This window comes from Equus przewalskii, chromosome 1 (assembly GCF_037783145.1).
Source record: "Equus przewalskii isolate Varuska chromosome 1, EquPr2, whole genome shotgun sequence".
Taxonomy (NCBI): domain Eukaryota; kingdom Metazoa; phylum Chordata; class Mammalia; order Perissodactyla; family Equidae; genus Equus; species Equus przewalskii.
The window spans coordinates 66783250-66805968 of NC_091831.1; the positions used below are offsets into that span (position 1 = coordinate 66783250).

General features: G+C 40.4%; 1 long non-coding RNA gene and 1 pseudogene across 1 annotated transcript in view; one reads left to right on the top strand and one right to left on the bottom strand.

Annotated features, from left to right (window-relative positions):
- Positions 1–22719, top strand: part of LOC103541034 (uncharacterized) — a 46883-nt gene that overhangs the window by 8675 nt on the left and 15489 nt on the right. The window contains exon 2 of the long non-coding RNA XR_011538428.1: positions 5729–5914. This is a non-coding gene — a long non-coding RNA (uncharacterized lncRNA). The remainder of the gene's footprint in view (positions 1–5728; positions 5915–22719) is intronic.
- Positions 10445–11549, bottom strand: LOC103541036 (small ribosomal subunit protein eS1-like; annotated as a pseudogene).

A 22719-nucleotide genomic window follows, 5' to 3' on the forward strand; every position in this document is an offset into this window, starting at 1 on the left:
ATACTTTACAAAAAAAAGGTAAAATCATGACTTTCATTCAGATATAAAACGAGCATGTGCTGAAGATTTTAACTCACCATTAATGAGGGAACCAGTAAGAGGTGACAACCAGTCCTACAAACAGACAGAGCTGGAATATTGACACGAATGTGCCAAAGGAGGTAAAACTGGCTTCTTCCACACAGGGAGGGAGGAGAATTAATTGAACCTATAACAGGAATTATCTGCATATCTATAGACAAGAATTATGTTGCATTGCTATTACAGTTTGCCGACTTCTAAAATGGCTCAAAGGCAATGAAAGGCCCAGGCCCTAACTAAATCAGAATCAGAATCAGAGTGTTCAGCAAATACTTAATCTCTGTACTAGATAGTTGTTAGGTAACCTCTGCAGGTGGGAGGAAAGGAAATAATTCTCATGTTCACATATGTCTGCCCTCCAGGAGCTCACAGTCTATTAGCCACCATAATATTAATAAACAGTAGCTAAGCTGTGATGGACTTACTTCTACATACACCACTTCTCTGATCTTCACTGCAACTCCATGAGGGGCACATCATTACATCCATTTTGCAGATCAAGAAATTGAGGCTCAGGGATGTTAAGAATGTTGCCAATAGTCACACAGCTGGTATAATGTGGAGTCAGGATTTGAATCCAGTTTTGCTGTCTCTGCAGACCAGCCCTTAGATAATAATATATACTAGGTCCCTGAGAGCCGGGTTGTATTTTCCATTCTAAGCAAGATCAGAAGAAGAGCTGGGTGGGTTTTTCAGTGAACTTCAAATCGTCCCCACCTCCTTCCAGTTTAGAACACAATAGTCGAATCCTCACCCATGGGACACCCCACCCAACAAGTGTAAAAAAAGTTAAGTTTTAGTGAAAAGAAAAAGCAAGAGCTGCAGCCCCGACGTCTGTGCTGCAGAGCCTGAGTGCCTCACCTGGCTGTAAGCAGAGCGTCTTCACCAGCAAACCCACGAGCATGTCTTTATCCATCAAGGGTCCCCATTAGGTTAACTGGAGTCCTGGCAGATTAAGGCTGCCCCTCTGCCTTCTCTGTTCCTCACTGTGGCTATGCAATTGTCCAGTACAGTCACCACACTATCCAGTAATCCTAAATTCTCACTTCCTCCTCCAGGTAATAGCCTTGGGCACAGAAATTCCGGTTCTGAGTCAGCAGATCTTGGGCAGAAAGTTGGATCTAAATTTTTAAAAAGCTCTCATGGAGATTAGGATGCCCAGATGAGCTAGCTCAGAAAAAGTGTTTATTTCAGGAATGCCAAGCATCCCTATGTTCATCACAGCATTTTTCACAATAGCCAAGATGTGGTAGCAACCCAAGTGCCCATCAATGGACGAATGGATAAATAAGATGTGGTATATATACACAATGGAGTAGTACTCAGCCATAAATAAGACAAAATTGTGCCATTTGCAACAACATGGGTGGACCTTGAGGGTATTATGCTAAGCAAAATAAGCCAGACAGAGAAAGACAAATACCAAATGATTTCACTCATATGTGGAAGAAAACAAACGCATAGATAAGGAGAACAGATTAGTGGTTACCAGAGGGGAAGGAGGAGGGGGGGGAGGGCGAAAGGGATAAAGGGGTACACATGTGTGATGATGGATAAAAACTAGACTATTGGTGGTGAATATAATGCAGTCTATACAGAAACTGAAATATAGTTATGTACTCTTGAAATTTACACAATATTATAAGCCAATGCGACCTCTATAAAATAATAATAAAAAAAGAATTTCTCACACTGGGTAGTAGGACAGTCCTTGGTAGTTTACCCAGGTGGGAAGTTGTCAAAGAATAGCCAGACCCACAGGGATTCTTGAAGCTCAGAACGAGCAGGCCACCTAATATTTTGAATTTGCAATAAACACAACACATATACAATACTTTCATATTGTGGTAGAGTCACAAAGTAATACAGCAAACAGAGTAAAACATGAAACTCCTCCCTATCACTAACTCCTCCTGCCCAGTGATTCCAGTCTAGTCCCCTCAGCTTGGTGGACTCTTCCAGTTCCTTGTCTATGCATGCCCTATCTATCTAATACGTATTCAGACACCATTGTATATACCTGGGATTGAATAATAGATATTTTGGGGATTTGCTTTCACATTAATGCTTATCACAGTCATAACATCAAATCTCCAAGATCATTCTATGTTAATACACTTAAATCCATCTGGTTCTTTTTAAGAGTTCCAAAATATCTCATGAATGTGTGCACCATTATTTGTCCAGACAATCCCCTATTGATGGACATATAGTTTGTTTCCTGTCTTCTCCAATATAAAGCATGCTTTAATGAACATCCTTTTGCATATATCTTTATATACATATTACATACTCATGTATTTCTGAAAGACTAGATTCCTGGAAGAGGAATCATTGAGTCAGAGAGCCTTTTATGTTTTGCTGGGTAGACAAAAACCTCACTAAGTCCCTAGGAGGGGCCTGGCTCTCAGAGCACTGCTCCAAGACACACCCATCACATTGTAGTCCATGTTGTCCTGCAGGGGTGCTATTTACATAAAATGCTTCTGGAGTGGGAGACCTGAAGTTGTAGATCTAGCAGCCATGTACATTCCCCAACACTGGGTGTTTATCTTTTAAAATTTTGACAATTTGATGAGGAAAAATGTTACTTTCTTGTTTTTATTTACATGCTATTTATTATGAGTGAAGTTGAGCTTTACTCAAATATTTTTTCCTCTTTTCTTTACATATTCTGATTAGTAATCCAATGCTTGTTGTATATGTTGGCAATGTTTTCTTTCATTTTTCCATTGTCTTTAATTTTCTTTGTGGTGTCTTTCATCGTACAAAAGTTTTGGATGTTTGGGTAGCAAAATCTCTCAATGTCTTCTTTTATGGCTTCTAGATTTTACACACTGCTTATGATTTCTCACATCAAGGCCATAAAAATATTTTCCAATATTTTCTTCAAATAGTTTTAAGTTTTTTTAATGGTATAATCTCTAATCCATCTAGAATTTTTTATGGGATTGAGAGGAAAAGTTCAAACAAAATTTTTCCCCCAGTGGACGTCTAAATATTCTAATGCTCCTTGTTGCATAGTCCATTCTTTATCCACTAATTTGAACATAAAATAAATTATTGGTTAGCTATTCATTCCCAAGTGGAGTTCCAGAAAAGTCTTTAGCCATCATGTCTGTCATAAGGTCAAAGAACAAAAATAAAATAACCTTATTTGAATAAATACTGATGAAATTAAGCAGCCGTACCTGCTTAAAAACAACAAACTCTAAGAGTTAGAAATAAAGGAAATAAAGGGAGATTTCCTTAACAATATAATTACCTTTATCTTAAACAAATAGTTCACATGTACATACAGGAGAAAAGAGAGAGGCATTCTTCATTAAGCCAGGAATGAAGTAAAGATGATACCATCACAATTGTTCATTATCCATGATCTGATCAATGCAATAAAGCACAAATGAAGAGTTATGGGGAAGGAGACAAATTATGGTTATCAGTAGAAGATTAAATTGCTTTCTTAGGAAATCTTAGAACTAGAAGAACTACTTGAATTACTCCATAAATTGGCTGGATTTAGGATAAGTGTTTGGAAATCAATTTATTTCCTCATACCAATAGAAGCCAGCCCAAACAGGTAAAGGAAAACTTCCAGATGTTAATAAGGACCCAGTTTGCTAATGTCCTCCTTTCAACATTCTCTAAAAATGACCCATGAAATTAAAAATAAGAGAAACTGGTGTCATTGTCAGGAACTAGGAAATATGCCAACCATATGCCAGGCCTCGAAGCAAGTTGGCAGCCAGCTGGGACTAATGACAATAAACACTGTTATGTATTATTACTGCTACACTTCTTTGAAACTGGTATTGTGCTAAGGCCATATACGTGTTGTTCATTTAATCCTTGCGTCAATAAACCTATCTGGTAGGTATCCTTATCTCATTTGTCAAATAAGATGTATTTGATCAAGGTCAGAGGGTGGCGAATCTCAGCTTGAAAACCAGGTAGATGTGCTTCTGAAATCCGTACTCTTGCATTATCAGACCTCTTGACTCTCAGGCCCCGGAGGTGTAACTAGATGGTGAGGGAATCTGGAGGGAGGTGAAGGTGAGAAGAGGGCAAAGGGGGTATTTGGGGGCTCAGAGTGGCAAGTCCTCAGAGCGGCTAGGGGGAGACCACCCATAACCACCTCATAAATGAAGCACCGAAATGTGCAGAGCTTCTCTTTCATCTAATGCTCTGGCAGGTAACATCAAGATCCACAGTGAACACAGTGTGAGGCTCGGTGAAGTTAGGAGGTGATCCAAGGTCACACAGATGCCATTCAGAAATGTGGAGATTTGCCTCCAGAGTGCCCGTGCCTCCACAGGCAATGCTACAGGATGCACACCGGCCTCCCACCCTAGCTGTGCTGAGGGGACAAATGGTGGGGAGTCTTGCTTTCCTAGCCCAGGCCTAAGGCAAGGGGCCAAGGGAAACAAGAAATAGGGGCTGGCCGTCTCTTTAGGGGTAGAGATCAGGGAAGAGTGACAGCCTAACTGGAAGGGCCTCAGTAGCCAGAGGGGTCAGAGCCACACAAAGCCTCCTTTTCTTCTTGTCTTGGCACAGGCAAGACCATGCTGGGTGGGCCGGGTCACCTCCTCTCCACAGAGATGGAGGGGGACCACTAGCCCCGGGCCACGTAAGTTATGGTCAGAGAAAGTGAAGCAGTGGGGTGTGGGTATGGAGGTCTCTGTTGGGAGATGGAAAGCTGAGTGGGGCAGGGGTCTTGACAAGTTGAAATTTAAGAAGTGCTTTCTTTTAAAAAAATAAAATATACTCCCTGTCTTGCATGCAGTCCCGAATTCTCCCCGGTAGGGAGGGAGATATAGGAAGATGGGAAAACCTGCTGGGTACAGGGAGAAGTGAAGTGTGTGGGGAGGGTAGAGGTTTGATATGAACAATTATAATATCAATAATTGTAGTCCTAATAGCCAACATTCGTTGCTTCTGACTTGGTGTCAAGCACTGGTGTCAAGCACGCTCTGTCGCTCAGTTAATCGCCGCTGCCGCTCTACCAGGTGGGTTTGCTGGTTCACCCAGAGCTTTGCAACAGCAGTTTCCCAACCAGTGTCTTTTGAAGTGATGAATCCACATTTAAATGTGGAGGAAGCCGGCCAAATGGTGTCTAGCAAGGTATCCCACCTGCTCAGCTTTGGGATATTTTTGCAGAGATTCACATAGCTCATGTCAATTTAGTTCATTGTAAAAGCCATTGACATTTCCTGAGAACAAGTTCATCCATGATTCCAGGATCCTCTGTGGGCTTGGTGGGTAGGGAGTCAGTTGGCATGTCCCTCAGCTCTTTGAGAACTTTGTCTGCAGTGTTCTCTAGGAAGATCTCATTTTGCTCCTTGAGGTTGGAGTTGGGGTAAAATGTAAGCTGTCTGAGGACCCTGCTTGGCTGACTATTCAAAGCATTTGAGAGTTGAATTCCTCAGCCAGGGGAGCAGGGAATTGAGTTCAAACCTGGCTCTACCTTACTGGTTGTGTAGCCTTAGGCGGGTCACCTCTCTGAGCTTCAATTCCCTCACTAGCAAAGAGGGAGTAAGAAGAACACCTACTTCACAGCAGAAGATGTGATTCCCTTGCCTTTCTCTGACCTGCCTCCTTGAGCTGTCCTGAGCCTGTCACTATTGTTTCCTTTCTTATTCATTTGCAGGTTGCGAGTTTCCTGAGGGTAGAAAGGGTGTCAGCAATGCCTGACTGGCCTGCAGAGGCCCTTAGAGGGAGTTCAAGATTTCCAGGGAGTCAGGAAAGTCAGCTGCTGACCCAGGAAGAGCCAGAAGCTCCCTCTGCTTCCTGAAGCGGGTGCAGAGTCAAGGTCCTGTGCAGGAGGTCTTTGAACGTGAGTAGGGTTTTTCTAAGCAGTGTGTACTGCGTGCTGTGGAGATTGGTGGGGTGTGGGCGGGTGATAGGAGAGTGAAGGGCAATAGCTCTGGGGATATGTTTGGCCAGGTTATTGAGGGCCTTGAAGGCCACTCTCAGGAGAGTCAGTCTTTAAGCCGTAGGCAGAGGTGCTTGCAGGGTTTTTGGCTGAAGCACGACACAATCATGCCCCACCCCCTTCTTCTTTTTTAAAAATCTTTTTTCTTTGAAGTAATTTTAGACTTACAAAAATAATACAGCAAGTTCTTGAATACTCTTTACCAGCTTCCCCAAGTATAACATCTTACATAACTACAGGAGAATTATCGAAGTCAAGAAATTAGCATTAATATACTACTGTTAAAGAATCTACAGACTTTATTCAGATATGGCCAGTTCTCCCACTAATGTTCTTTTTCTGGTCCAGGATGTAATCCAGGATCCCACACTGCGTTCAATTGTCATGTCTCTTTAAGGACTCTTTAATGTAGAACAACTCCTCAGTCTTTTTTTTTTTCTCTCATAACTTTGACAGTTTTTAAGAGTCCAGGCCAATTATTTTTGTCTGTCGTGACCTTGACAGTTTTGAAGAGTACTGGCCAATTATTTTTGCAGAGTGTCCCTCAACTTGTATTTGTCTGATGTTTTCTCATGATGAGGTTGAAGTTATCCATTTTTGGTGAGCATCCCGCAAAAGTGATGTTGTGTCGTTCCCAGTGCATCATATCAGAAGGCACATGTGATATTGCTGTGTCTCATTACTGGTGATGTTCACTTTGAAAGATGATGTGGTAAAGATGATGTCTGCTAGGGTTCTCCGCTATAAAATTACTGCTTTCCTTTTTGTAATTAATAAGTATTGTTTGGGGAGATACTTTGAGACTATACAAATCTTTTTATCATTACTTTCAACTACCTAATTCTAGCATTCACTGATGATTCTTGTCTGCAATATGTATTACCTTTGATTTTCCAAAGGTGATTTTCTATTTGCATAATTCCTTCTCCATTTATTAATTGAAATTCAGTTGTAAGGATGAGCTGTACCTTCCCTCCTATTTATTTATTCAGTTATTTATTCCAGTATTAACTCATTGATATTTATTTTATTCTACAGATTATAATCCATTACTAACATTTTTTGTTTTGTTGCTCAAATTGTCCCACATATGGTCATTAGGAGCATCTTCAAGTTGGCTCCTGCGTCCTTTTGAAATACTCCCATTCTATTTTGAGCACTTCCTTACTTTCTGACACCACAAGATGTTTCAGGCTCATCTTGTATTTTCATTGCCCCCTCCCTAGACTCAGTCATTTCTCCAAGGAACCCTGGTTCCTTTTCTTGGAGAATGACATCTAGAAATGAAGATCTGGGTGCTGAGTGTGTTCATTGCACTGAGGCGTCATTGCTTCTAAGCCCTGTCAGCAGACAGAGCTGGGGAATATGGGTTAGCAGTTCTTTTTATGGGCATTCTAGGATTGTGCAAATAAGAAAATATATTATATTTAATGGGAGCTCCGTTTCTCACTGTTGAAGAAAGGAATTGCAAATGAGGAAAGGGGAGAGGGTAAAATGAGCCCTGTTGTGTTAGATTGGAATCAGCGGTATCAGCATGAATTCATCGTTTTTTATATATATATACAAACTGATAGATATAGAAATAAATATGACCTAGCAATTCCACTCCCAGGTATATACTTAAGAGAAATGCATGGCATAAGAAGATATGGACAGGAATGTTCACAGCTGTACTATCATAATAGTCCTAAAATGGAAACTACCCAAATTCGTATTGACAGCAGACTAGATAATGAATGGATCTACCACTAGATGCAACAATATGGATGAATCTTGGAAAAATACAATTAATGAAAGAAATTTTCGCAAAAAAAATCTGTGTGATTCAATTTATATGAAGTACAAACACAGGCAAAATTAATCCATGTTGTGAGAACTCAGTATTGAGTGACTTTTGTGTGTGCTGCGGGTGGGTGGTGACTGAGAAAAATGAGGGGGCTTCTCAGATGCTGGTAATGTTCTGCAATTTGATCTGGGCGCTGGTTACACAGGTGTGCTCAATTCTTAAGATGTATACATGTTATACTTCAATAAAAAGTTTAAAAAAAATCTCTATCTCCTAGCTCTAAACTTCATGTTATCTTCATTTCCCCTCAGCTGCTGCAGCAACCCATTAACTGAATACAACAGGACCCACCACTAAACCTTAGGCATTAGAATTTAATTCTTTCCCTTAATCCTAATTGAAAGATCATGTAAACTGGTATTAACCTTCAATAATCTAATCTGGCTCCCTCACCCTCCTGGTTCCTTCCAGACTATGCGTGTTTGGTATTAGCCTTCCAGGGCTAGGACCCTTGATCCAGCCCCACCTGGTGGTGTAGGGTGGGAAAAGATTATTTAGGCCCGCTCGACTAGAAGGGTGAGTAGGAGGGATAAGATTAGGGTTGTTGAAGGTTAACACCATCTCTGATCTTCCAGTTACTGCCTTCCAGGTTTTCTCATCTAAGATTAAGGGCAAGAATTAACTCTAAGGCTTCCATTTTTGTGAAGAATTATAATGAATAGGGCTTCTGTCCTGTGTGCTATTAAAAGGTACATTAAAAAAAAAAGATAAAATCATGACTGTAAAACAGATATAAAATAAACATGTGTTAAGTGATTTATAAATAGTGATTATAAAATAAACATGATTTAATTCTCTATTTCACAGAGAAACCAGAGGATGGATGCTTGTGACTGTGAACTGTCCACCCATTAGCATTTTAGCAGACTAGCAGAGTTCACAAATTTCTGCAGCTATATGTGTCCTGTATAGTAAAACTTCTTTGACAAAAATGAACATGTTCATTAACAGACCCAGAGATATAGGCTCTCTGTAGACGTAAAAAAAGGAGCAAAAGTATATAAAGTTAAATTATGCTCGGTATGCATGTTTCAGTATTCCACTTTGCTTAGAAATTATCCAGGGGCTGGTGCTGTGGCTGAGTGTTTAAGTTTGCACGGTCCACTTTGGCAGCCCAGGGTTTTGCCAGTCAGATCCTAGGTGCAGACATGGCATAGCTCAACAGGCCATGCTGAGGTGGCGTCCCACATAATACAACCACAAGGACCTACCACTAGAATAACAACTATGTACTGGGGGGCTTTGGGGAGAAGAAGAAGAAGAAGAAGAAAAACCCCAGAAGACTGGCAACAGTTGTTAGCTCAGGTGCTAATTTCAAAAAAAAAAAAAAATTAAGTACCCAGTGAATATCCATCAATTAAATTAATCAGTCCAAGCTCTTAAGTTACTTAAAGATCCTGGAAAATATCTTCAAGCTGATAAACGACAAAATGTATTAAACTTTTGAAATAAAATTCATCAGCATAACAGTTCAACTTTGTTAAAACAAATTTGCATTTATAAATTTAAACAGTATGTAAAAGTACTGCTAGCCTATTTGATCAGTAAACATGCATAAGTTTAGGAAAAAGCATACCAAAGTAGAATTAAAATGTATACTCCTATCATACAAATAATTAATGTGCAAGTTTCAAGAGTTATTTTATTCACATATAAGCAAATAAATGTGGATATGTATACACACACATACACCTCCTGTTCTATCACAAATATTAGCATTTGTACTCCTTATTTGTTTCTACTTGTATTTTAGAGATCTTTCCATATCAGTACATAAAAGAACTTCCTCATGCAGTTTCTTTTAAAGCTGCATAAAATTTTATTATATGCTATGGCAAATAATGCTGCAATGAAAAATCTTGTCCATACATTACTTCCATGCATCAGAATATATCTTTATTCCTAGGTCAAAGGTTATGTGCATTTACATTTTGATTGATAATGACAAATTGCCTTACAGAGGTGGTTTAATATACACTCATCAGCAGTGTATAAAAATGCCTTTTTCCTCACACAAGCTCCAAGTGTGTTAGAAAAGTTGAATATTTTTCTCAACATGATAGGTGGAAAATTGTTCTCTGAGTACTGTTTTAATTTGCATTTCTTTTAATATGAGTGAGGTTTAATATCTTTTAAAATATCACAAACTATTTGTATTTCCTTTTCTGCGACCTAGATGTTCATATCATTTACTCTTTTTTCTATTGTGTTATTAGGCTTTTTCTTATTGAATTGTGGAAGTTCTTTATATATTAGAGAACTTCACTTTTGTCTGCGATATGAGTTGCGTATATTTATTCCAGTTTCATGATTGTCTTTTCAGTCTTCTTACAATTGTTTTAACATAAATTTTTTTATTAACATAAATTTTAAATTTTTTGTAGTAAAATTTACCAGCATTTCTGTTAATACTTTTTTAATGACATTTGTGTTTTATGTTGTAGACCAACCTTTCCTACTACAAGGTTTAAAAGTATATATACCCATTTTTTTCTAATACTTCATGTTTTCAGGGTTTTTAACATTTGAATCTTTTTTTCTCCACAAATAGGATTTTTTATTTATCACCATTAAAAGTCTGAATTTTAAACAGATTCTTGGGCTGGTGGCTTGCATTCATCTTTAGCACCTGTCTCATCCCCAGTAGCTTTTCCACAACCTTCTCCATGAAACTCCATGACTTTTCCCAGTTCAAACTTGGGCTTCTTCAGCATTTTTACTTTTCCAACTAAGACATCATGGAGTGGATAAATAGATTGGCAAGCCTTTTCTGTGTCTTTCCAATGCTGTCTGGAATCAGTTTACTGACTACTTCTTTCAAGTCATCTGTCTGTACCTCTTGGGTCATGACTTCCATCATCTTCTTCCAGATTTGGCACGCCTGTTGGTGCTGAGCATAAGAGGTCTACTGAATCTGATTGTTGTGTTTTTTAGTAAAACCAACACAGAGAAGACGAGGCAAATAACCATTGGTAGTCTTGATATCAACAAGAGAGCTTCAATCATGGTCTGCCGTTTTTTGACCATAGAGCACATTCTGTCATAAGTAAGATCCACACCATGGAAATTAGATAGACAGTTTTTGCCCTGAACATCCTCAGTTATTAGCTTGAATTTTCTAAGTGCAGCTTGATCATTCTGCAGATCAACAGGGCTCACTTCAAACACACAACCCTTGAGGCCGTCAGGTGTGATTTTGGTCCCTTGAGTTCTCATGACTAGTTTTACTAATATTTCTTATATATATTTTTTAAAATATATTTTTATATTTGTTTATTATTTATTTATATATATTTTATTTTATATATATATATTTTATGTATATTTTTAAAGGACTATTAGCCCTGAGCTAACATCTGCCACCAATCCTCCTCTTTTTGCTGAGGAAGACTGGCCCTGAGCTAACATCTGTGGCCATCATCCTCTACTTTATATGTGGGCCGCCTGCCACAGCATGGCTTGCCAAGCAGTGCTAGGTGTGCACCTGGGATCCAAACTGGCAAACCCTGGGCCACTGAAGTGGCACATGTGAATGGTTGCACCCTCAGGCTGGGCCCCCACTATTTCTCATATGAACATAGCTGGTGCTTTCACATCATACAAATCTTTCTTAAAAATTGGATCAACTACTTTCTTCTTGGCTCCCTTTTTGGTACCTTTCTTAAAGTGCTTGTTCTTGCTGATTGCCATGGTGCTACTCAGAGAGCCTAAAGGGCTACATTTGAATCTTGAGGTAAATGTGACTCATACAAATTTTATATTTTTCCAGATGACTATCTAGTTTCCCCAGAAACATTAATTACACAACTTTTTTTTCCTATACTGATTTTAAAATTTGCTTAGGAACCATACAAAATTCCTCCATATATTTAGGTCTGTTTCTGGACTATCTATTCTGTTTATTTGTTATGTTGGTTATTCATGACCAGTTCTATCCTCTTTTCATTACTGAAGCTTTATAATATGCTGTAATATCTGATTGGTATAGTTCCTCTTCTTCTGTTTTTGATTTTTTTTCCTGGTTCTTCTTGACTTTATTTTTCTATATGAACTTTGGAATCAGCTCATTTGATTATAAAAGTATTTCATTTGTAGCTTATTTAATTTATAAAATAACTTAGAGAAAATTGCTATCTCCATGATCTTGATTCTTCCTGTCCAAGAGCATGGTATGTCTTTCCACTTGTTCAAGTCTTCTTTGGTGTCCCCCAATAGCATTTCCAAGTTTTCTTCATGGAGATTGTATCAGTTAGCTTTTCCTGTATAATAAACCGTCCCCAAACTTAATGCTTTTTTTTTTTTTGAGGTTTCTACAGTGATTTATTGTTCATTATTTCTACAACTTTTTCATGAAGATAATTCACATATTGAAAACATCCTCAAACAGTTAAAAGACATTATCACTTTAAATAACTGACATTTTACTAGCAAAGTTATGAGAATCTACAACACTAAAATTCTTCTTACTTTTTTAAAAGAAAGAACACTGATGAACTAGTGGACACAATTTCCCTTCTTTGCGGAGCTTATCAGTGTCAGTTGCAACTCCAATAAAAGTTACATTGACAAATATTCTTGGCACAGTTCTTTCACCAGTCATTTTGTAAAGAACATCTTGAAACTGGCTTCCATATTCAAGTATGTCCAATTCTACCACTTTATAATTAACATTTGTGTAATGGAAAAGTTTTTTTTGCCATTGTACAGTAAGAATGAGATATTTTTGAGAAAATTACCACACAATTATCAGAAGTCGTTACTTGGATCCGATTCACAGGAGCAATTGCTGACTTCCCCAAAGATGGTGATGTGCCGTTCTCCATCCCTGATGCCGCAGTGCCCACTGCCCGCCAAACCAGCCCCCTGAGCAGATGGAGATGACTCCCCATCAGCGCCTTGCAGCACCAGGAGGGCATGGTGGGAGCGCAGGGCTGCAGCGAGCAGAGGGGCGGGTGACTGTGGCCTGGGACAGCTTGCCTCCTCTGGCCGGCCCTGCCCCTAAAGGCTTTAAACCACAAGCTATTATTTAGTGCATGATTCTGCAAGTTATCAGTTTGTGCTGGGCTCAGCTGGGTGGTTTTTCTGTTGGTCTCCTCTGATCTCAGGTGGACTCACTTATGAACCTGATTGGCTGATGGGATAGCTAGGACTACTAGCCTTTCGATGGCCTTGTTTGGGAGGAATAGAATGACTACATGGTATCTCATCCTTCAGAAGGCTAGTCCAGGCTTTGTACATGATGTCTAATACTTTGAGATTTTCAGTTAGCTCTTCAAAATTATACGCAAAATTGCAGGTGCATTTGTGTGAGTATGTGTGCACACTCAGGGATTTAGGATTATCAAATCCTAAAAGAGGTCCATAATCCAAAAGAGATTAAGAACCAAAGGGCTGTGATCCTCCTGTGATAGAATTGAGGTAAAGGTCCTGGTTCTCTCTTCCCAATAGCATGAAGCATCCTCCCACCTTGGGTTCTTAAGTAACCAATACTATGTCACTGTGAGCGACCCTGGGGTGCTCTCTATTCTGCCCATCCTCAGCCTGCAGAAGTAGACTTTCTCCCAGTCCTCTGGGCTGAGGTTCCTCCTTTCAGGCTCTACTACTGACCTGTCACCTCAAATTTGGTTCTCCTGACTGCTCCACCTTTCCATGATCTAAGTCTCATATACTGTTGGTAGGAATGTAAGTTTGTACAGCCTTTGTGGAGGGCCATTTGCCAGTGTCTACAATAATTTTCAATGTGATGCCCTTTGACTTTGCAATTTCCCTTCCAAGAATCTACTCCATGAGTTCCGCCAGGCAGCAGACAAAACTCTCTGTCTGCCATTAGCAGAGGGGCCACGCCCAGCATTCAGGGCTCCCGGGAGAGGCCCGGAGCGAAGCCCAGAGGGCGGGGCGACCCCCAGCTGCCGTTGCCCGCCCCGTGAGACTAGGGATTGCTGGAGATCTCGGAGAGGACTGGGGCTGGAGAGAGTTCCAGAGACCCAGCTTAGTAGCCTAGGGGGAAACCCTACAGGCTCACAGCAGCCTTAGGGAAAGCCTCTGCACAGCACCAGTAGAAGGCACCCAGCCGCCAGCCACAAGGCTGGAAGACCCCAGGGCAAAAGCAGCATAGCTAGGTGTACTAACCACAGACTGTAGAAGATGGCAATAGCTCTCCTGCGACCCATAGAGGACAAGTGAGATTCGGTGGGTGCCGACAGCAACGGAGCGACAAATATAAGTGATCCCACCCCTGGCCGCTGGAAAAGCCCATAACACCGTTGCAGACCCCAAGGAGAGAGCACATCTAGGTGGGCTGCAACAGTAGGCACCTGCAGCCTGAAGCCCCCCTGTGACAGCCCCCACGGCAGAGGAGGGAATCCAAAGGGCCACTGTGGCTACGAAGAGGGGCCCAGGCCCAGTTAGCAACTACGGACAGGGTTCCTGGTTGGTGAAGTATAAACAGCTTCTCCCCCCACTGCAGCAGCTGAAACAAGTGAAAGGAGCAACTAAACTCTATCTCCATGCGGAGGCACAAATCAACAACATCAAGCAATATGAAAAAATACATTAAATCTCCAGAACAGAAAGAAAGTAACAAATACACAGAAAACAATCCCAAAGAAAATGAGATATATAACCTAAATGATGACTTCAAAACAGCCATCATTAAGATTCTCAATGAGTTAAGAGAGAATTCTGACCGTCAACTCAACGAGTTCAGGAGCTATGTCACAAAAGAGTTTGATACGATAAAGAAGAACCAAACAGAAATATTGGAAATGAAGAACACAATAGAGGAGATTAAGAAAAATCTAGATGCTCTGAACAGTAGGGCCGATAATATGGAGGAAAGAATTAGCAATTTGGAAGATGGCAATATAGAATTGTTGCAGGCAGAGGAGGAGAGAGAAGCAAGACTTAAAAGAAATGAAGAAACTCTCCGAGAATTATCAGACACAATTAGGAGACGCAACGTAAGGATTATAGGTATACCAGAGGGAGAAGAGAAGGAGAAAGGGGCAGAAAACCTATTCAAAGAAATAATGGCTGAGAACTTCCCAAATCTGGTGAGGGAGATGGATCTTCAGGTGACAGAAGCCAATAGATCTCCAAACTTTATCAATGCAAGAAGACCAACTCCACGGCATATAGTAGTGAAGCTAGCAAAAGTCAACGACAAGGAGAAAATATTAAGGACAGCCAGGCAAAAGAAACTAACCTACAAAGGAACCCCCATCAGGCTATCAGCAGATTTCTCAGCAGAAACTTTACAGGCTAGAAGAGAGTGGAATGATATATTCAAAAATCTGAAGGACAAAAATCTACAGCCGAGAATTCTCTACCCAGCGAAAATATCCTTCAAATACGAAGGAGAAATAAAAACTTTCCCAGATAAACAAAAATTAAGGGAGTTCATTGCCACAAAACCTCCTCTTCAGGAAATCCTCAGGAAAACCCTCATTCCTGAAAAATCCAAAAAAGGAAAGGGGCTACAAAACCAAGAGCAGAGGAGATCAGTAGAAGGACAACAACAGAGAGAAGCAGCTCTACATCAGAACAGATTAAACCATGGGACGAGAAACAAAGGAAACTGAAGAAAACCGGAAAACAAGACACAAAATGGTAGTGGTAGGCCCCCACGTCTCAATAATCACTCTAAATGTAAATGGATTGAACTCCCCAATCAAAAGACACAGAGTGGCAGGATGGATCAAAGAACAAGATCCAACAATATGCTGCCTCCAGGAAACACACCTCAGCCCCAAAGACAAACACAGACTCAGAGTGAAGGGATGGAGAACAATACTCCAAGCTAATAATGAACAAAAGAAAGCAGGTGTCGCTATACTAATATCAGACAAGGTAGATTTCAAAGCAAAACAGATAAAGAAAGATAAAGAGGGACAGTATATAATGATAAAAGGGACTCTCCACCAAGAAGACATAACACTTATAAATATATACGCACCCAACACAGGAGCACCAAAATTTGTAAAGCAACTCTTAATAGAACTAAAAGAAGACATCAACAACAATACAATAATAGTAGGGGACCTCAACACACCATTAACACCAATGGACAGAACATCCAGACAGAAAATCAACAAGGAAATAATAGAATTAAATGAAAAATTAGACCAGATGGACTTAATAGATATATATAGAACACTTCATCCAAAAACAGCAGGTTACACATTCTTCTCAAGTGCACATGGAACATTCTCAAGGATTGACCATATTTTGGGAACCAAAGCAAACATCAATAAATACAAGAGAGTTGAAATAATATCAAGCATCTTTTCTGATCATAACGCTATTAAACTGAAATCAACTACAAGAAAAAAGCAGAGAAAGGTGCAAAAATGTGGAGACTAAACAACACGCTTCTCAACAAACAATGGATCATTGAAGAAATTAAAGAAGAAATCAAATATTATCTGGAGACAAATGAAAATGAGAACATGACATACCAAATCATTTGGGATGCAGCAAAAGCAGTCCTAAGAGGGAAATTCATCGCAATACAGGCACACCTCACTAAACAAGAAAAAGCTCACGTAAGCAACCTCAAACGACACCTAGAAGAACTAGAAAAAGAAGAACAAACAAAGCCCAGAGTCAGTAGAAGGAGGGAAATAATAAAAATAAGAGCAGAAATAAACGATATTGAAACAAAAAAGACAATAGAAAGGATCAATGAAACAAAGAGTTGATTCTTTGAAAGAATTAACAAAATTGACAAACCCCTAGCCAGACTCACCAAGAAAAGAAGAGAGAAATTGCAAATTAATAAAATCAGGAATGACAGAGGAGAAATCACAACAGATACCAATGAAATACAAGAGATCATAAGAGAATACTATGAAAAACTATATGCCAACAAATTGAACAACCTGGAAGAAATGGACAAATTCCTAGACTCCTACAATCTCCCCAAACTGAATCAGGAAGAAATGGAGAATCTGAATAGACCAATCACAAGTAAGGAAATAGAAACAGTAATCAAAAACCTCCCCAAAAACAAGAGTCCAGGACCAGACGGCTTCTCTGGAGAATTCTACCAAACATTCAAAGAAGACTTAATACCTATTCTCCTCAAACTGTTCCAGAAAATTGAGAAAGATGGAGAACTCCCTAACACATTCTATGAGCCAACATCACTCTGATCCCCAAACCTGACAAGGACAACACAAAGAAGGAGAACTACAGGCCGATATCACTGATGAACATAGATGCAAAAATCCTCAACAAAATTTTGGCAAACCGATTACAGCAATACATCAAAAAGATTATACACCATGATCAAGTGGGATTTATACCAGGGACACAGGGATGGTTCAACATCCGCAAGTCAATCTACGTGATACACTACATCAACAAAATGAAAAACAAAAACCTCATGATCATCTCAATAGATGCAGAGAAAGCATTCGACAAGATCCAACACCCATTTATGATAAAAACCCTCAGTAAAATGGGTATAGAAGGAAAGAACCTCAACATAATAAAGGCCATATATGATAGACCCACAGCCAACATCATACTCAATGGACAAAAGCTGAAAGCCATCCCTCTGAGGACAGGAACAAGACAAGGGTGCCCACTTTCACCACTCCTATTCAACATAGTACTGGAGGTGCTGGCCAGAGCAATTCGGCAGGAAAAAGAAATAAAAGGAATCCAAATAGGTAACGAAGAAGTAAAACTCTCGTTGTTTGCAGACGACATGATCTTATACATAGAAAACCCCAAAGAATCCACAGAAAAACTATTAGAAATAATCAACAACTACAGCAAAGTAGCAGGGTATAAAATTAACGTGCATAAATCAGTAGCATTTCTATACACTAACAATAAACTAACAGAAAAAGAACTCAAGAACTCTATCCCATTCACAATCGCAACGAAAAGAATAAAATACCTTGGGATAAACTTAACCAAGGAAGTGAAGGATCTATACAATGAAAACTACAAGACTTTCTTGAAAGAAATAGGCGATGACATAAAGGGATGGAAAAACATTCCTTGCACATGGATTGGAAGAATAAACATAGTTAAAATGTCCATACTACCTAAAGCAATATACAGATTCAATGCTATCCCAATCAGAATCCCAAGAACATTCTTCACAGAAATTGAACAAACAATCCTAAAATTCATATGGGGGAACAAAAGACCGCGAATTGCTAAAGCAATCCTGAGCAAGAAAAACAAAGCTGGCGGAATCACAATCACCGATTTCAAAACATACTACAAAGCTACAGTGATCAAAACAGCATGGTACTGGTACAAAAACAGGTCCACAGATCAATGGAACAGGATTGAAAGCCCAGAGATAAAACCACACATCTATGGACAGCTAATCTTCGACAAAGGAGCAGAGGGCCTGCAATGGAGAAAAGAAAGTCTCTTCAACAAATGGTGCTGGGAAAACTGGACAGCCACATGCAAAAGATTGAAAATTGACCATTCTTTTTCACCACACACCAAAATAAACTCAAAATGGATCAAAGACCTAAAGATTAGGCCTGAGACAATAAGTCTTTTGGAAGAGAATATAGGCAGTACACTCTTTGACATCAGTTTCAAAAGAATCTTTTCGGACACTGTAACTCCTCAGTTGAGGGAAACAATAGAAAGAATAAACAAATGGGACTTCATCAGACTAAAGAGCTTCTTCAAGGCAAGGGAAAACAGGATTGAAACAAAAAAACAGCCCACTAATTGGGAAAAAATATTTACAAGCCACTTATCCGACAAAGGGTTAATCTCCATAATATACAAAGAACTCAAACTGCTTAACAACAAAAAAACAAACAACCCGATCAAAAAATGGGCAGAGGACATGAACAGACATTTCTCAAAAGAAGATATGAATATGGCCAATAGACACATGAAAAGATGTTCATCATCGCTAATCATCAGGGAAATGCAAATCAAAACTACACTAAGATATCACCTTACCCCCGTTAGATTGGCAAAAACATCCAAAACCAAGAACGACAAATGTTGGAGAGGTTGTGGAGAAAGAGGAACCCTCATACACTGTTGGTGGGAATGCAAACTGGTACAGCCACTATGGAAAACAGTATGGAGATTTCTCAAAAAGTTAAAAATAGAAATACCCTATGACCCAGCCATCCCATTACTGGGTATCTATCCTAAGAACCTGATATCAGATATCTCAAGAGTCCGTTGCACCCCTATGTTCATCGCAGCATTATTTACAATAGCCAAGACGTGGAACCAGCCTACATGCCCAGAAACTGATGATTGGATAAAGAAGATGTGGTATATATACACAATGGAATACTACTCAGCCATAAAAAAAGACAAAATTGGCCCATTCACAACAACGTGGATGGACCTCGAGGGCATTATGTTAAGCGAAATAAGTCAGTCAGAGAAAGACGAACTCTATATGACTCCACTCATAGGTGGAAATTAGTATATTGAGAAGGAGATCTGATCGGTGGTTACCAGGGAAAAGGGGGCGTGGGGGGAGGGTACGGAGGGGGAAGTGGTGTACCCACAACATGACTAACAAAAATGTACAACTGAAATCTCACAAGGTTGTAATCTATCATAACATTAATAAAAAAGAAAAAAAAGAAAAAAAAAAAGAATCTACTCCATACATAATGAAACAAGTGTATAAAAATGGTATGTGGTATACTAAGCAGATGTTAAAATGAATGAACTATATCTATGTATACCAGCAGGAAATTACTTGCTAGACTTATCATTGAATAAAGGAAGCAAGTTGCAGAAGAGTGTGTGTAATACAATCCCATTCATAAACAAAAGTATGTCTATGAGTATGTATGCATGTATATTATACACTCTTTCATTCATACCTATTTTTATATATATAGCCGATATCTAGAAAAGTGCACATTCAACTGCTAAAGTGTAATTGCTTTTCTACACAAGGGTTAGGTTGAGAGTGAGGGTACTGGGATAATGGGGAACTTCATGTTAGACATTTCTCATTGTTGAACTATTTGGTGTTTCACAGCAAGCACAGGATACATTTGTGATAGCAGTAACAGTAATTCTTGTGGCAGCCAAGCTCATCTTTGTCCAGAAAAGGAAATTGAGGCCCACAGAAAGGGCCTTGCCCAGGTTTAGGCAGTAGGTTAGCAGCAATGAAGTGGAGAGGGGAGCCGATGAGGAAGCAGGACTTAGAGGGAGAATAGGTGAGCAGAGGAGGCCCAGCTGGGGAGACGCATAGAAAATGTACTGAGCATAAGGAGCAGGAGGGGCTTGGCACTGCCTCCTAAACTCTGAGTGTCCCTGGTCCAGCGAGAAAGTGAACAGGGCTTTGGGACTCAGCTTTGCAGCACAAGGCACAGTCCCTGAATGTGAAGGTGACCACGATGCCAATGGGAGATGATGCTGATGACTAGTTCTAACTACAGCTGAGGGTGAAGTGAGAAGTGTAGTGGGTGCCAGAGAGCAGGGTGGAGAGGCCCAGGGGTCACGAATTCCCCTTTCAAACGTTTTCTGTGAAGGAGCCCCTGTCATCACTTCCATTTTAGAAAAGGGATTGAGAATGGATAAGAAACCTGCCCGAGGTCACCCTGGACTCCAAAGCTTGCTCTTAAGTGTGAACATGCTCCAGACTGTGCCTTGAGCCCTGAGTATGGCCTAAAGTTACATAGTCCTTGGACACCGTTCAAATCACAATTAAATTGAGAATGTTGCAGCACAAATTTGAAAACCACTGAACTTGACTAAGAAGGAACAAAGAAACAAAGAAAAAAAAGGCCTATGCAAGTATCTTTGCCCTGGAACAATTTTGCTTTTAACTTAATTCCCTAGGACTACAGGGTAGATGAATGGAGAATTCTAAAGTGTTCCTACCAGTCTGCAGATTTTATTTCTTAAAAACTTAAAATATATTGAGAAATTTGTATGTTGTAAAGCTTAAATGGGGGAGTGGGTTTGCGTGTTTCTGACACAGGTATAAATGTAGTTTGTAGGGGCTGGCCCGGTGGCACAGCGGTTAAGTGCGTACGTTCCACTTCTCAGTGGCCCGGGGTTCACCAGTTCGGATCCCGGGTGCAGATATGGCACCACTTGGCAAGCTATGCTGTGGCAGGCGTCCCACTTCCAGTGACAGGGAACTCACTACTTCTCCCAGTAAATTGTCTATCACTAGTAGATAGTGCTTCTGGAATTTTTTGGAATTTTAAAGCTGGAAACTTATAAATCATCAAGTGTAACTGCTTCATGAGGAAACCCAAGTTCAAGAGGTGGAATGATTTGCTCAAGATTGCATGGCTAGTTAAGTGGCAGCTGCTACCCTCTTCTGCCTTCTGCTCTTGCTCACTAAGTCCATTTTCCTTAATGCATCTGAGAGCCTTGGTACTGCATCCACCAACGCCCCCCACACTCCCCAAAGAACAGTTCCTGGAGGCCCCAGGCTGTCTGTTTGCAGGGCCTCTTTGGATCCCAGATTATATATATATAAAAATATATATATATATATACACACACACACACACACACATTTTTTTTTTTTTTTTGGTGAGGAAGATGGTCCCTGAGCTAACATCTGCGTCCATCTTCCTCTATTTTGTATGTGGGACGTGGCCACAGCATGGTTTGATGAGTGGTGTGTAGGTCCACACCCAGGATCCAAACCTGCGAACCACAGGCTACCAAAGTGGAGTGCCAAACTTAACCACTATGCCACCTGGCCAGTCCTAATCCCAGACAATATTGAAGGTTCACTGACCCATCCGTGGAACCCATGATGAGAACCTCCATTTTAGAACTTCTAAGTGATGAAGGCCAAATTCTCCTTGCTACATTCTGTAAGACAATCCTCCTCCTCCACCCCACAGTCACAGGGCTGATTCAACTCTACTCTGCTCCTGGGCTCAGCCCAGCCTTCTCTAATCCCAGTGGCCCCTTAACCTCCACCTTGACCCCACTTGAAGATGCCTGGTCTCGGGCTCACAGGCCCCCTGAAGGCTGATATCCATTTACTAACCCGCTCCACCTAGTCTGGAGAAAGAGTTACAGCTGAATTGCTTGGAGCTCTCTTCCCCACAGTGACTATGGAAGAATGGCATATGTCCATGCTCAGGAGAGGGGCCTGGCCCTGCCCACCCCCAGAAGCCCTCCGTGCTGCTGACACGACCTTGGATGATGCCTCACAGAGAGGGCAGCCTGGCCAGCTCTGTGTTCCTGAGCTGGCCCCTCCTCCTTTTTTGAAAAAAGTTATTTTATTGAGGTCATATTGGCTTATAACATTATGCAAATTTCAGGTATACATTATTGTATGTCAGTTTCTGTATAGATTGCACTGTGTTTACCACGGATAGTCTGGGTTTTATCCATCACCATACATATGAGCCCCCGTACCCCTTCACCCTCCACCCACTCCCTTCCTGTCTGGTAACCACTAATCTGTTCTCCTTGTCCATGTGTGTGTTTATCTTCCACATGTGAGTGAATTCATGCAGTATTCGTCTTTCTCTGTCTGGCTTATTTTGCTTAACATAATACCCTCAAGGTCCATCCATATTGTTGCAAATGGCTCTTGAATTAACTAGTTGTGGTGAGAAATCAGAAGGCATCACTGGGATCTTTTCCCGGCCTGAGTCTCTGCTGCACAGTTCCTCAGTGGCTTCAGAGGGGGCTGCTCTGGACAGTCCTTGCTCAGACTCGTGTTCAGATGGAAATGTCTTTTCTTAATAGATGCCATTTCAAAGAGGCATTTCAAATGAATCCCTTGCTTGAAGTAGAAATGGAATAATTTCTATAAAGGGAATTAGATGGTGGAGTCTGTTTTAAATACCTATTTCACAGAGCAATGTATTTCACTGTGAATATATTGAATCCAGGGAATGATTTTATACTA